Source organism: Gobius niger (assembly GCF_951799975.1).
Source record: "Gobius niger genome assembly, chromosome: 3".
NCBI classification, from domain to species: Eukaryota; Metazoa; Chordata; class Actinopteri; order Gobiiformes; family Gobiidae; genus Gobius; species Gobius niger.
The window spans coordinates 11,414,681-11,430,339 of record NC_136854.1 but is presented as its reverse complement, the minus strand read 5'-3'; the positions used below and the strand labels follow the sequence as shown (position 1 = coordinate 11,430,339).

Sequence of the window (15,659 nt, the reverse complement as noted above, 5' to 3'; positions counted from 1 at the left end):
TCACACTAAAAACCTGCATGTGCACATAGTCAGTTATTAACACGACATTACTTTTTCATGCGAGCAAATAAAATCCCGTTTCCCTACCTTTGTAACTGTAGGGCAGCAGATCGCAGACTCTTCCAGTGTCACCAATTAACCAAGCTTTCCGCTCACAAATTACAATCCAAAACAAAAGTTGTATATCCCCAAAGTTTTTTTTCCTGGCGGTAACTTTCCTTCAAAAGACGATCCAAACAACTCTTGGTTTGAGCAAGCGGGTCACTCAACGCTCGCTTCCTTGTGACCTACTCTCTCTACTACGGCTCCATTCAGCGCGGCGGCCTCGCGGTCGGTCGGTGTGTGTGTGTGTGCGTGGGATCAGAAATGTGTGTCAGGCCAGGCAGGAAGTGGGACAGGTGACCCGCTCCTTGGCCGCCAGCGATGGTGATGGCGGCGGGGTATGAGGAGTGCCTAGCGGCGGCTCGTACAAGGAGTCTTCGTTTGTCACCCGGCTCCGCAGGTTGAAACCCGAGCTGCTGCGGGCGGCTGAGGGGGCGGGGTATGAATAATACAGAAGGCTGAGGAAACAGAGAGAGACGGACAGGTGACATGGCCCGAAGCAGATAAGGGTGATTAGTCGGAAATGTCAGCGATGGATAGATGTATCGCGTTATCGGCATGTGACAAATTAATCGCTTGCGTTTTCCGATCCTTCCGCAGAAGAACAGCTGTGAATTGGCTTTTTTATAAATAGTTTGCCGTATCCCATATTAAAAGACATATAGAGTGGGGTGCGAAGGTTTAAGGCGAGACACTGCAGGTGAATAGGGAAAAAAAAAAAAATGTAGAGATATCAATTTGAAACTTTTGCTGAACAAAATGTATTGCACTTTTTCTGTCATTTTATGTTTTCACATAAAAATAAGGCATTTTGAGCAAAAATGGCCGAAATTGCCTATATTTTGGGCAACGAAATCAAAATAATGAATTGAGCCAGATTAAAATTTATGGTTTTACTTTATTGACATATTAGTAACTAAGATTTTTTCAGAGGGGATTTTGGATATGTTGTTTAGTTTTTCAATAAACTAATCATCAGTGAAAAAATCTGTAAAAACTCAAATTCCGCCTGTTTTTTTGGTTTCAAAGTTGAATCTATCAGGCTATCTAGGCTATTACATATTAAAAAATCCCTCTGAAAAAAACCTTCAAAATATTGTTAGGTCTCAGACTGGAAAGTTTGGAGTCTGTTGGAGCGACTATAAGTGCTCAGGCTCTGCTCGAGTGCGGCTTCTCTCATTCAGAGAAAACCAGCCCTGAAGTTTGCTTTTCCGCATCAGGCCTGACCAGGCGTCTCGTAGGAGGAAAAATACCATATTTGGGTGAAAGCGTCATCACGGGGACCCTTAGCAGGACACGTGGATGTAAAATCTGTCAATATTTATGAATGAATACTCGTTTGAAAGACGGCGTTTCTACGCAGCGCAGCAGCTACTTCCGGGTTGCTCCCACCTCGCAGACGGACAAAACATCATAAAATAAACACCATGCGGGGTGAGTTTTGTCATTTTTATACTCTGACATGAAAACTAAGATGTAAAGGGAGGAAAATAGATTAAAATCTCCACTTCGACCACTGCGTGAAAAATCAATACTTTCACCTGCCGTGTCTCGCCTTAAGCGTCCCAAAGATTAAAATATCTTTAAAAGGTATGAAGAGATGAGGCATATCCAAAACACAATTAGATTTTGAGGGAATTTTCTTCCTTACAAAAGCCTTCCAGAACCAAGAGATTTCTGGGCTGTCTGTCACGCCCTGCTCTTTGGAGGTCCATCCACAGATCTTCAATGACATTTGGGTCTGGAGACTGTTGAAGGCCACAGCAGAACCTTCAGACAGCACCTCTTGATCGTGGACATCATCTGTGGATCGACCTCCTGTTGGAACTCCGGCGTGCAAGACAGTCCAGAAATCTCTTAGTTCTGGAAGGCTTTTGTAAGGAAGAAAATTACCTCAAAATCTAATTGAAAGAGTCTAGAAAAACGTGATACTATTTTCTTTTATGCTATAGACACTCTTTAGTATTGAAGAAAGGGCAAAAATACCTCCCATTAGAATCAAATTGGCTGCTAAGAAGAGCATTTAAAGCTGTGACATTTGCCATATTGGGGGGCAGAAACTTTTTGTGGCCCTCTTTTTTAATATCATTTTTAAATGTTGTGAAAATGTCTCATCTGTAACTTAACAGTGAGCCTAAATCTTTGCCCTCCAGGGTCATCTTGGATTGAAAACTTAGAATGGCGATATTCACTTGACATGCCCGGATCCCAAAGTGGGTTGCTGTTTTTACCGGATCATGTAAAAAAAAAAAAACCGCTCTGTAATCCCACAATTTCATCCAAAGTCAAACATTGCCTGGTGCGAACTCTTGTTGTGTCCTTGGGCAAGAGCTCCTTCCCAGACACTCAAAGGCTGCTCAGACGACGGTGCTTCATAGACAATTCTGATGCTCGAAGGAAATCCTTTTCTTTTTTTACAAGGTCATTCATTCCTTCAAACAAAAGTGGCTTGTATCTCATCTACTGTCTGAGCTAAACGCATCTCGAAAGTGACATACAAGTTGGGCATTCAGCAACACTATATGCCCAAAGATAGAGATCAGCTGACGACCTGAACATCCCGAATGACCAGGTTATTCCATCAAATGGATTCTTCCTCCTGATGGCACGGGCATAGTCCAAGGTGACCAGACCAGTGGTTCAAGGAGGAGTGGTTCAAGGACCAGGAGACATACTTTTCTCACATGGATTGGGCACCGCAGAGTCTGGACCTTAACCCCACTGAGAGTCTTTTAGGATGTGCCAGACGAGACTTTGTGCAGTGGTCACACTCTGCCATCGTCAATACAAGATCTTGTTCAAATGAATGCAACACTGGATCTTTTGCAGAAGCTTATTGGAACAATGCCACAGCGAATGTGCGCTGTAATCAAAGTTAATAAAGGTGGTCAACGAAATATCAGAGCATGTGACCTTTATTTGTTGAATCATTCAAGTCAATGGTTCAATTTATCTTTATCTTTCGTGGCGACTTCTATTTTTGGTCACTACAGTGTAGAATGAATGGCATTTGTGGTGTATTGACGTGCTAGTCTGGCGGTTTCCCATCCTGGTTCTACCCTGGCTCTCCTACCTGATAAGCTGGAGAGAGCTTATTAGATTGAGCAATATTAAGGTGGTATGGCTACTGGTTGGAAAGACCGTTAACATAGATTAGCAGCCATGTTTCGGTGACCCAGCACTAAAGCAGCTGTGCTAATAGATCACCACCACCACCACCACCACCACCGAGTGTAGGACTTCAGTGAATAAAGCGATGTAAAGTAGCCAGAAAAGCACAGTACAAGACAATCAAGCCTCCATGTCTGTTGAAATGGAATGTTACCTAACAGTCCACCAAAGACCTTCTACGCACACGTAACACCGCTTACCTGTTGAGCAAATGACGTCGCCCTTCTTCGTATCAATAATGGAAGAACGAAGGCTCGTTGAAACGCACACAAGAGCGGCGGCCATGGATCGGTAACAGAGCTGTGATTATTAGTGCCATCAGGCGAATTATTCCTCTTCCACAGGGATCGGCTCGGATTGCTTCATCTGTCCTGTTGGTGAGGTAAAGGTGTTAGGTTGCCAGATCCTGATCTTTTGCTCTTCGCTGTGTAAGCCTATCTTGTCATTAGAGGCAGAATGCACAAGGATGTTGGGTAGTCTGAGGGAGGGCAGAACCATCAAATTGCACTTTTATAATTGCAGTTCATGTTTTATCATCAAGATTCAGTTCCCAGTGCACATGCTTTATCGCCAGACAAGACTCGAATATCAACTGATACAAACAATGATCACTCTCTAGAACAGGTTTGAAGAGGTCTGAACTACAAAGTCATCAGGTTTTATACATAATAAGACAACAGGGAGATATATTTTACGGTTTGTGATTCACTAATTGCCACCTTTCAAATCACTACACCGTGTGGTGGTAAGTTAGGTATGTAGCCACTGTTGCCTTGGGGTGGAGTGATGGAAGCGGGATGGCTAATCCCACCAACCACACACCCCACATTTAATTGGCGAGGTGAATGAAGTGTCCAAGGGCAAAGCAAAGCATGCACCAGCTGAAGCCCAATTAGGTTCATTAGGTGTTTTTGGCTTTACGCAGTGTTTCGTCATTTTTTTTCAAGAAGCTTTTAGATTTGGGTAAAGCCAAACTAGAGAAAATGTGCTCAGTTCAGGTGGGGGTGAAGAGGTTAATCGCACTAAACCTAAATCATTAATTAATCGGAATCAATCGAAAAACGTCCCGGCCCTACTTCAATGACATTTTGATAACTCACATGTCCGATGACTGAAATGTTTGTCATGTAAATCAGCATAAAACATTCCGTGAAACTGATTGGAAAACATTGACAAAATAAATGAATAAAGCAATAGCATCCGCTTGCAGCTCGATTATGTAAAATTCTAACCGTTGGGTATGATAATCCTAATTGAAATCAAAATGTGATTACTTGCGCACAGTCCTCGAGTCGTGCATGAGGTTCTTTCAAATACGAATGCTACTAGACATGTTCAAAATGTGCACCGTCAACTCAATCCCTCTGTCTGGTACTTGTTGGGAAGGTTAAAAATCCGCTCTAGTGAAAACCCTTCGAACAGTATCAACACCCTCCACTTTGAATAACGCAGCCAGTCTTTATCAAAGATGAACAGCTTTCAGTTGTAATTCTCTGTATTTCCCCCGGCCATCACTACTGGCAGGTGGTTCTCCATCTTTTGATAGAATTTGCAGAGACAACCTTGTGCCGCTGGGATTCCTGCCCGGAAGAGGGAAGCAGGCTCCTCGCAGAGCTGGGCTTGATGAGGCTGATCAAAGACGTTTCAGACCACGGGGGAGAGCAATGGACCAGCGTCTGTGACACACAAGCACATGCACACACACACACACACAGACACACACACACACACACACACACACACACACATACTACAGGGCTGCTGGGTGCTGCTCTCTAGTGGACCAGCTCAACACCTACACCGCCAGCCTCGAGGGAAACACAGTAAGTGTCATTTGTACAATCTGTAGGTGTTTATCTTCTGTTTGCTTAAGTAATTTAACAATGAGTACTTTTCACCTTTGCTTAACTACATTTTTAAAGTCTATGATTTTCACTGCACATATTAACTGGATTATCTAAGGTGAATCGAAAAGCTGCAGTAAACTAGTTCTTCAGCAAAATAACTTCAGAAAACTCAAAGTCAAGCTTTTCTCTTGCAATGGTTTGATAAGGTTGGGTTAAAACCATAGACTGTAGAAAAAATGGACGTCTTCTGCTCACTCCTCCCCGTTTACCAGAATGACCACGGCCGTGGGGGAATTGATGGCAGATTTACAGACTCCCCCTCCCCAGCTCTGACAAAGCATGTTCCTAAAAAGGACAGACGGGCGGGATTTTCACCGTAGACTCGGCCCTTGCGTGACGTGTAGCTCGCGCTGCTCCAATGCTAACAGTCCGAGCCTCATTAAGTACGAGATTTCAAAAATTCATATTACGAAAACCAGCCTGGTTTCATATATAGTTATTAACCCAGCGTTATCTCAGGAGGAATATCTAGCCTAGTCTAGTGTTGAAACAATTGAAACCAGGCTTTAAAGTAGTTTTTAACGTGTCTAAAGTCCAATGCTTTTCAATGGGGGCCTAGCGGCGATATGGAGGTACTACAGCAACGGCGGAGCAATGGCGGCCCCCACGTTTGTGGTCAAAAAGCAGGGCAGCCAGCGGCCATTGGTTAAAACTATATAAAACCCACGATTATTTTGAATCTGAATGTGAGATTAATGTATTTTTTTTTTTGCACCATGAAGCCAAAACTATGCCTGAGGACTTTTTAGTAGCATCAAAGCAAGGTTTCATTCATCATTTATTTCATCGTTCTGTTTTTGACTTCATTCCTGTCCTGTACCAGTTATAAGATCAGTTTATACTTGTTTATACAAAACTATTGGAAGAATTGTTCATCAACTATTTCAATATCCATTAATGATAAGTTTCTGATTGTTTTTTGCAGCCCTACATGCAGGTTTCTACCTTAAATGAAGTAGACAGATTTGCCTGCTAATATATGCACCCCAAAAAAGTTCCCAAGAAATACATTTGCTTGGGTCAGCAAGAAGCTCTTGACTTGAGTGAAATTAGAGGAAATTGTGGGCCTGTTCCCAAGGGTTTGTTTGTTTTCTGCATACTTTCTACTGAGTGAGTATGCGATTCCTCACTTCAGAAATACGTGCTCGGTCAATGTTGAGGCGAGCTGCGCAAAAGAAAGCTAAGGTCGGCCTGTTTGTTGGTTAGCAGTACGTCACTGTGACTGTCAGTATCACCCAGTCGCCTGGTCAGTCATTCAAATCGCTATTTATCCTGTCGGGTCATGCTGTACGGCCATACCATCTCTGTAGTACAGCCAAAACTGTGGCTGTGGTTCCATAAGAAATAAATGAATAGAAATAAATAATCGCAATACACTCGTTAATGCTAACGCGGCTAGTGCTAACATCCACAGCAGCTTAAAGGAATAAGCCACCGTTTTTACATACTGAGATATGTTCTTACCTTAGCTTTGACGAGTTCTTTAGGACCTGTCTGGTCTTCACCCGTGCCTTCTATCACGTAAACACAGCGCAGACGGCGTTAGCATTTAGCCTCTCCCTCTCTCCTCTATAGCTCCAAAACAGGTCTAGATAGAAGCTACCAAGCTCTTCCACGTTTTCCCTATTTAAATATGGTTACGTGAAGTGTTCCACTACAAAGTATAATTACACAAAATTAAACAATGTGGATTTTCTAAGCAGATAAAAGGGGGAACTATATTGTAAGGCGTAATAATACCAGGAGTAGTTCGAAATCCGCGCAGTAATCTTCACTTTACTGTGCGGATGCCAAAGCTTGGTAGCTTCTATCTTGACCTGTTTTGGAGCTATAGTGGAGAGAGGGAGAGGCTAAATGCTAACGCCGTCTGTGCTGTGTTTACGTGACTGAAGGCACGGGGGAAGACCAGACAGGTCCTAAAGAACTCGTCTAAGGTAAGAACATATCTCAGTATGTAAAAACGGTGGCCTATTCCTTTAATCTGATTCAGATTCAGAAAACTTCATTTATCCCAGGAGGGCAATTAAGTTTGCAGCTGCCGCTTTTAAAATAGAACATATAGAAAAAACATACAATCCACAACATGTCAATCAACAACGAACATTATAGTGATCATAATAGTTCTATGTCAGTGCTCACAGTTGGCAACAACAACACCAAGGGACATAACCTCAATAAGGTACATGACGCAGCAGAGAACAGCAGTACAATAGTCCACATAGTGTTTCAATCAATCATCATTTCTTGCTTTCTCCTGAGGTCAGGAGGTCAATGTCAGAATAAATCACTCACAGAGGCGGCTCTGCATTATAGAGCCTTTAGAGTAGAATCAGTCCAACAGTTGAAATCGGGCGCTAAAGTACGTCCTTTTGTTCACGTATGTTAAGTAGCCATGTGCTCTAGGGGTGAGTGAGCCCTTCAAAGTAATTCAATAGAACTGGAAATGCCTTTAGACGGCAAAAGGACTAAAATGTATGTCAGCATGTGTCTGTCACTGTGAGAGTTAGCTGCTGCTGCTGTGGTGTTTAAAGGGGTATAAATGCAGGGAAATACTTCACGTTTATGTCCCAATGTGTGCTCTTTCTAGAACTCATAGAACTCATGGCCCATTGGTACAGTACAGGTGCACAATATGGAATGTTTACCTCTTGTCCCATCCTGTGCTCATTCCCAATAAGTAGGGGAGTGAATTAATAAACATCACAATAAAAAACAGTATAGTACTTTGTTGCATTTTACAGATTAGTCTAGACTGTAGACACAAGCAACAAATAGGCCTAATTTGTGTTAAATGCAAAGCTAACCCAATACAAAAACTTGGCCTACCTTTGTGGCAACTTCTGACGCTTGCAGACGCTCACGTGACCGCAGCTGCATAGTTATGTTTCTCCATCCCCATCTAGATTCGAAGTTAAAAACAAAAAAGCGTACGTATGATAAAATCCCCCCTCCTCCGTTTAGCAGCTTTTCTCCATGGGCTCCATATCTGCTCTGCTGCCTTGCTGTGCCTGCCCGGGCTCACTCACCGCGGCAGCAGCGGGGGTCGGCGGTCGGTGGGGATCAAAGTGTGCCACCGGGAGCAGAGAATGAATATTTAACGAGCGCTATTCTTCGGAGAGCGGCCGGGGGCTTGAGTTCCACACACACGCTCCGGCTGCGGAGAGGATGAGCTCTGCAGGTGGGCCACGCCGACGCCCGGTCCTTATGCCGGGCTTACACAGAGGTACGCCGCGCTCACAAGGTAGACACTGTGTAGTAACAAAAGGGTTCAAGGTGAGGGATTTTTAAACATGTTTCATAAACAGCGCCTATCTGTGTTGCCAGTTACACTGCAAAAAAAAAATCTTGATAAGTTAAAATGACTCAAATGAAGAATATTTGACACTAAGTTGTTAAGTTTATTTATCTGCCAGATAAATTGAATTAAATTCTTGCTATTTCTCAGTAATCCAGTAAGTTCACACAACTTATAATTCAAGTTACTGTAATTTTGGGTTTGTCCTGTGAACTCAATATGTAAACTCAACTAATAAGGAGAAGTTCCCTAATACTAGTTTTTTTTTGATCATTTGATTTCCCAACCCTTACCAAGTAAAGTCCATCCATTTTCTTCTGCTTTATCCGGGGCCGGGTCACAGAGGCAGCAGTCTCAGCAGAGATGCCCAGACTTCCCGATCCACGCACACCTCCTCCAGCTGTTCTGGGGGGACCCCGAGGCGACACCAGGCCAGCTCGGAGACATAGTCCCTCCAGAGTGTCCTGGGTCTTCCACGAGGCCTTGTCCCACTAGGACATGCCTGGAACACTTCCCAAGGGAGGCGACCAGGAGGCATCTAAACAGATGCCCTAGCCACCTCAGCTGGCTCCTTTCGGCGTGAAGGAGCAGCGACTCTACTCCGAGCACCTCCTGGGTAACTGAGCTCCTCACCTGATCTCGGAGGGTGCGCCCAGCCACCCTGCGAAGGAAACTCATTTCGGCCGCTTGTATCCACGATCTTGTCCTTTCGGTCATTACCCAAATCTCATGACCATAGGTGAGGGTGGGAACGTAGATCGATCGGTAAATCGAGAGCTTTGCCCCCGACTCAGCTCCCTCTTCACCACGACAGACCGATACAGCGACCGCATCACTGCTGACGCCGCACCGATCCGTCTATCGCTCTCACGCTCTATCCGTCCCTCACTCGTGAACAAGACCCCGAGATACTTGAACTCCTCCACTTGAGGTAAGGACTCCCCACCGACCTGAAGGGGGGAAGCCACCTGTTTCCGGTGGAGAACCATGGCCTCGGATTTGGAGGTGCTGATCCTCATCCCGGCTGCTTCACACTCGGCTGCAAACCGCCCCAGCGCAGCTGAAGGTCCTAATTTGATGAAGCCAACAGAACAACATCGTCTTCAAACAGCAGAGATGAGACCCTGAGGTTTCCAAACCGGACACCCTCCAGCCCCGGGCTGCGCCTACCAAGTAAAGTTAACTTAAAACATGTTATTGCACCTTTAATATCCATTGGCAGATTATTTTACTTGGAAGGACAGAGTTACACACAACAACGCAAAATAACTCATTTAGACGCATTTGAACTTGATTGATCAAGATATCATTTTTTGCAGTGGTCTTACTGATTATTACCATTAGGGCAGTCACATCTCCACATTGGGTGTCTCTATAACAAATCAAACCACACAAGGGCTCAAGCAGCCGCAAGCAATCCCATCATATTGTGTTTAATTGAACTCTTTGATGTTTCAGTGCAAATTCACTGGCGGGGGGATTAGAGGCTGCACTCGAGCAGGAAACACAGGAAAATGCACCTTTATCGCCAGAGTAAATTACCACTACTTTTTCCTACACTAATCCTAACTAATGCTAATCTGCTACTTTACAACACGGAGAGAGAGAGGGAAGGATAAGACATATCAGGCCACTGCTCTCATCAAACAGATAAACTTTCGCAAAGTTATTGAAACTAAGTCCATTGTGTGTGGGTTTTACTTGTTTCCGGCAACATGTGTCACACACAGAGAATAAATAGCTCCGTGTCCCTCGCTCTCTCTCTCTGCGGGTGCTGGTCTAACGAGGAAGGAAAATCTAAGCGCTCTTTTTTTGATTGGAACAGTGCAAAAAGAGAAAAGAGACTCCAAATATGACATAAGAATATCAGGTTGAATGACTTTCATGCACAAATATCTCCGGCTTAACTGTCTGTGATGAGGGCCAGGACCTCCATGGAGAGATGTAGACTAGAACATCCAGAAAGAAAGTCCTCCTCTCAGGATGCAGCAGCTGCAGCCTCGCACCGGAACAGTCCGACTGGAATCAGGTTCAATGAAAGAACAACCTTCAAAGGAAGAGGAGATGATGCCACTCTCTGTTAATCAAAAATAACCACAGCTGCTTTGAGAGTATTTACATCCAAATCAGATGAACGGTGTAGGAATGACAACTGTTTGTACAGTATGTGAGCCTCCCACTTTTTAAGGGACCATAAGTAATGGGACAAGAGGCTGCTCAGCTGTTTCCTGGCCTGGTGTTTGCTCTTCCCTCATTGTCCCATTCGTCTAGAGTTCATTTCAAGTGTAATATTTGCATCTTGCTGTTAATTATCAATATGAAATGAAGAGCTATCAGTATCAGTGAAGCAAGCTGTTATTAGGCTGAAAACTCAAAACAAATCCATCAGAGAGATAGCAAACATATTAGGCGTGGCCAAATCAACAGTTTGGCACTTTATTAAAAAGAAAGAACACACCGGTGAGCTCAATAACACCAAAAGATCCAGAAGACCACAGATGACAAATGTAGTGGATGACTAAAGAATTATTTCCTAGTGAAAATACACAACAATAGGTCAGATCAAAAACTCTCTCCAGGAGGTGATGTTTGTGTGTCAAAGTCAACAATCAAGAGAAGACTTCACCAGAGAGAAAACTGACCATTAACCACACGGTGTAAACCACTGGTGAGCCTCAACAACAGGAGGCTGATTAGAGTTTGCCAAAAAAACACCTAAAAAAGCCTTTTACAGTTCTGAAACAACATCCTAGGACAGATGAGACAAAGATCAACTTGTACAAGAGTGATTTGAAGAGAAAAGTCTGGAGAAAGAAAGGAACCGTTCATGATTCAAAACATCTCACCTCATCAGTGAAACATGGTGGTGCAGCATCATGGCCTGGGCTTGTTTGGGCCGATGGAACTGGTTCCCTTGTATTTACCGATGATGTGATGTGTATTGACAAAAGCAGCAGGATGAATTCTGAAGGGATTCGGCCAATATTATGAGCTCATATTCAGCCAAATGCTTGGACGCCGCTTCACAGAGCAGATGGACAATGACCCAAAGCTACTGCTAAAGCCACCAAAGAGCTTTTTAAGGCAAAGAAGAGGAATGTTGTTCAGTGGCCAAGTCAATCGCCTGACATGAATCCAAGTGAGCTGCATTTCACTTGCTGCAGACAAAACTGGTGATCCTCCCTTGCAGAGGTTCCCCAGGGATGAAACCCAGCGTCTGGTGACGTCTGTGCCTTCTAGACTTCAGGCTGTAATTTACTGCAAATGATTTGCAACCAAATATAAAAAAGTAAAAAGCTTAATATATAAATGTTACTTTGTCCCATTACTTTTGGTCCCATGAAAAGTGGGAGGGTCACATAAAAAAGCTTCTAATTCCTTCACCGTTCAGCCAATTTGGATGTAAATAACCTCAAATTGCTGAAAGTCTTAAGCACATTGTGGTGGTTTATAAAGCCTCAGTAAGCTGGCACTCACAGGTGGCATAAATTCACTAGCTTCTCCATTTCCTCAGGCGTCTGGGACTGGATGGTGTCTGTCAAAACAAGATGCAAATATGTTCAAGTAAAGTTCAACCATAGACTTTTCTGCTAAGGTATGATATCATTAATTATTGTCAAACTATAACTGTATAATAAAAGAGTGAACCTCGCACCTCTGTCCACGAGCCTGTTCTTTTAAGGGAGGTCAGACCGGAGGGAGGCTGAGATGAGATGCACTTTGACTGTTCAGTAAGTCGCACACTCAATGATGGAATAAGTGATGCAAACGTTTAGTAGTCGTGTGTGTTCTGCCGCAGCTCCCCGATGTTCCAAGACTCACTTCTCCTTCGTGAGACAAAACAGTAACCTTACCAAAATGCACATAATTCTATATTAACTATGAGATTAACCAGATACATCTTTATGTTTAATCGTCTTTTTTTTATCTTTATTCACTACATAATTTAGCCATTTCTGGCCACAAAACAGTATAAAATCAAAGCAAACATGAAGCTAGTTAGCTGTCTAGCATAGCGTAGCATAGTGTAGCATATGTTCACTGACAAACTTTGACAACAAAACAGGGCGAAACGCTTTCCCAGGAAGCTCTTGCAATAAGTTTAGCTCAAAACGGTATTGAAAACAACATTTTGTCATAATTTAATTACATTTTACGTAAATATTTCTTACCTATGTTGTTCTTGCTCTCTCCCAACATGGCGGTGCATTTAGCAAAGTCTCGAGCTCCATCTGCTGGGCGAATATGGGACTGCTGCTTTACATAAAAATATATATTTCATACTTTTTTTTTAATTATCATATTTGTAGGCTACTATATAATCAACACAGACTACATTACACACAATGCTTGTCGGGATGGTCAAAGTAATACTTGGAAAACTGGAAAATCTTACTGTATTTAGTTCTAGCCATAGACTCCAAATTAGAGACAGCCGGTGTTCAGTTGCAGCCTCTTTTTATTAGTTGTGGCGCAAGATTATATTCACAAATACATTTTCAAAGCAAAAATATCAGTCTCCTTGTAATGTTAGATGATTTTCTATGAAAACAGTGCCTTTTATCGATCTCGTTTTAGATATTATGAGTTATCCGGCTGACGTTTTTTAAATGTTGTATTAAAAAGATCCAGTCTTTTGAATGGCTCTTTGAAATGAACAGACCCCAAAGACTCGGCTCCCAGTAAAGAGCCGTGAATCCCATTACTAGTCACCAGCCAACTCGCTACTCGGGCCCGCTGAGAGCTCTTGTTTTTTTTTCGTTTTTTGTTTCCACATTTAAAGACAGTTTACTTCGCACATCCGTCGTTTGGAACAGGTGCGTAAGAGAAGGCACATTTAGGCAAAACCTAGAACAGAAAAAAATCTCTCACACAATGTGTGAGAGATAGAATACTTGCAACACCACTGCTATTTATTTCTATACATTCATTTATTTTATAGGGACAGTGCATATATTACGGAATTTAGAACATTTGCAATGTAAATATGTCAGATTACAGCAGAGATGGTGATAGAGACACAAATAGGCTACACATACAACAAATGTTCACAGCAGATTGGTATTCCACTAGCCACTATTTAAAAAGTGTCTCTGACTGACAATGGGAGACTTATCCTGTCCGTCCAAATGAAGCCTAGGCGTTAATTCAACATGGGAGACTAATTTCAGCATCACATACCTCCAGCCAATGATCGCTTAAATGAACAAAATCATCAACATAGAATAAGTTCTACTTATCCAAAACAGTGGAATAAACTGATTGGTTTGATTGTTGTACCAGCATACAATACTTCAATGGCTTCAATACATTGTACAGTCATGGGTAAATGTGTTACTAAGAAAAACCCAACCTCAAATATTCACTTAAAAAGGTGGGCCAGGAGACTCATGTAATAGTAAATAGACAGTAATAGCATAAAAACTCAACATCTTGTCTGTTAAACTTTCCGTAGAGCTTGTTTTACTTCACTGTTTATATCTTCTTCTTCTTTTTTTTAATAAAATGGAAAATATCTAAAACCCCAATAAGAATATGTGCAGGTAATACCTTCCAAACTTGCATCTGCCGCGGCAAATGGGTGGATAATTCCGGATTAGCGAAATACAATATGACGATTTTATTTTTATAACTGGCTGTGGTTTTTCAGCAGAACACCATGGGAGAAAGTGTGTCATGAGATGGCTCAGGGGCAACATGGAGCATAGCAAATGAAGGTGAGAGCATTTTCCCCGCACGAACATGCCTTGACATCTTTATATGGGTGAGCAGGTTGCCAGATTATCTGCTCAAGCATTCATCTATTGGAACAATGTAATTGGCAACATCGTTATCGTCAACAGTTTTGATGAAGTAGCTGTTAGATCTAAATGTGGTCAAAGAAAGCGTGCTCGGAATGAGAGCTGTCACCATTTCACCTGCCTTTTAACTGTTCCTTTGTAATCAAACATAATGAACACTAAGTAGATGGGCAAATTAGGAACCTCCTCATCATCATCGTCAGGAGGAAGTGAGGAACGGAGCTGTGATGTTTCCTTTAATAACTCCTTTAGCAGAGAAGATCAATCCCACAAGCCACTGCACTGCCTCCCGAAGGTTTCCAAACTCGGCAGATCTCCGCATGAGTGCGAAATGATCGACAGTTTTGCTGCGTGACGTTTCATTCAATAAGAACATGAACTATATCCCAGGTGAAACTCAGAAAATTTAAATTCATTTATTTCTATAGTTCAACTTAAATGTGAAACTACTGTATGATTTAGACTCATTACATGCAAAGTGAGATATGTCAAGCCTCTGTTATAATTTGGATGATTTTGGTTTACAGCTTGTAAAAACCCCAGAGTCAAAATTAGAATGTGGGCCCTCTGAAAACTATAATCATGCATATGTTTAGTACTTGGTTTGAGCCCCTTTTACTTGAATGACTGCCTTAATGTGGTTTGTGTGGCATGGATGCTCTCCTGTGGCACTGCTGAGGTGTTACGGAAGACCAGGATGCTTCAACCAGAGGAATCTGACATTTGAAGCCCATGTCCAGGATCTGTCCATGGGGGCTCTTGATGCTCTGACTCCAGCCTCAGTCCACTCCTTGTGAAGGTCCCCCACACGTTTGAATGGCCTTTTCCCGACAGTCCTCTCCAGACTGTGCTCATCCTGAGATGTTTTATTTGGGATTTTTGCAAACTGTGAGCCATAATTCAAAATCTCAGAAGATTGGAATATTGTGAAAAGGGACTATAATTTACCCTTTCATCAGCTAGTTCATCCAAAACACCTGCAAAGGGCCACTGAGACTTTAAATGGTGTCTCAGTCTGGTTCAGTAGAATGACCTGCTGACCTGACAGTTGTGCAGAAAACCATCACTGACAAAAGCCTGAAAAGGTAATGTTCTCAAAGTACTGTATCAAAGCACATTAAGAGAAAGTGGAAGGGAAAAGTGTGGAAGAAAAAGGTGCACAAGCCGCAGGGATGAGCACAGTCTGGAGAGGACTGTCAGGAAAAGGCCATTCAAAAGTGTGTTGGACCTTCACAGGAGTGGACTGAGGCTGGAGTCATCAAGAGCCTCCACACACAGACAGATCTGAACATGGGCTTCAAATGTCAAATTCCTCTGGTTGAAGCATCCTGGTCTTCATAACACCTCAGCAGTGCCACAGGCTGATAACATCCATGGGTCTAT

The 15,659-nt window shown here is 42.8% G+C and overlaps 1 long non-coding RNA gene across 1 annotated transcript; it reads right to left on the bottom strand.

The window, feature by feature from the left end:
* Positions 1-452: 452 nt before the first annotated feature.
* Positions 453-8,358, bottom strand: LOC306960968. Its single transcript, XR_013792736.1, has 3 exons — positions 8,007-8,358; positions 3,474-3,644; positions 453-560 (listed from the first exon to the last, which is right to left on the bottom strand). It is a non-coding gene; the product is annotated as an uncharacterized lncRNA (long non-coding RNA).
* Positions 8,359-15,659: the final 7,301 nt, after the last annotated feature.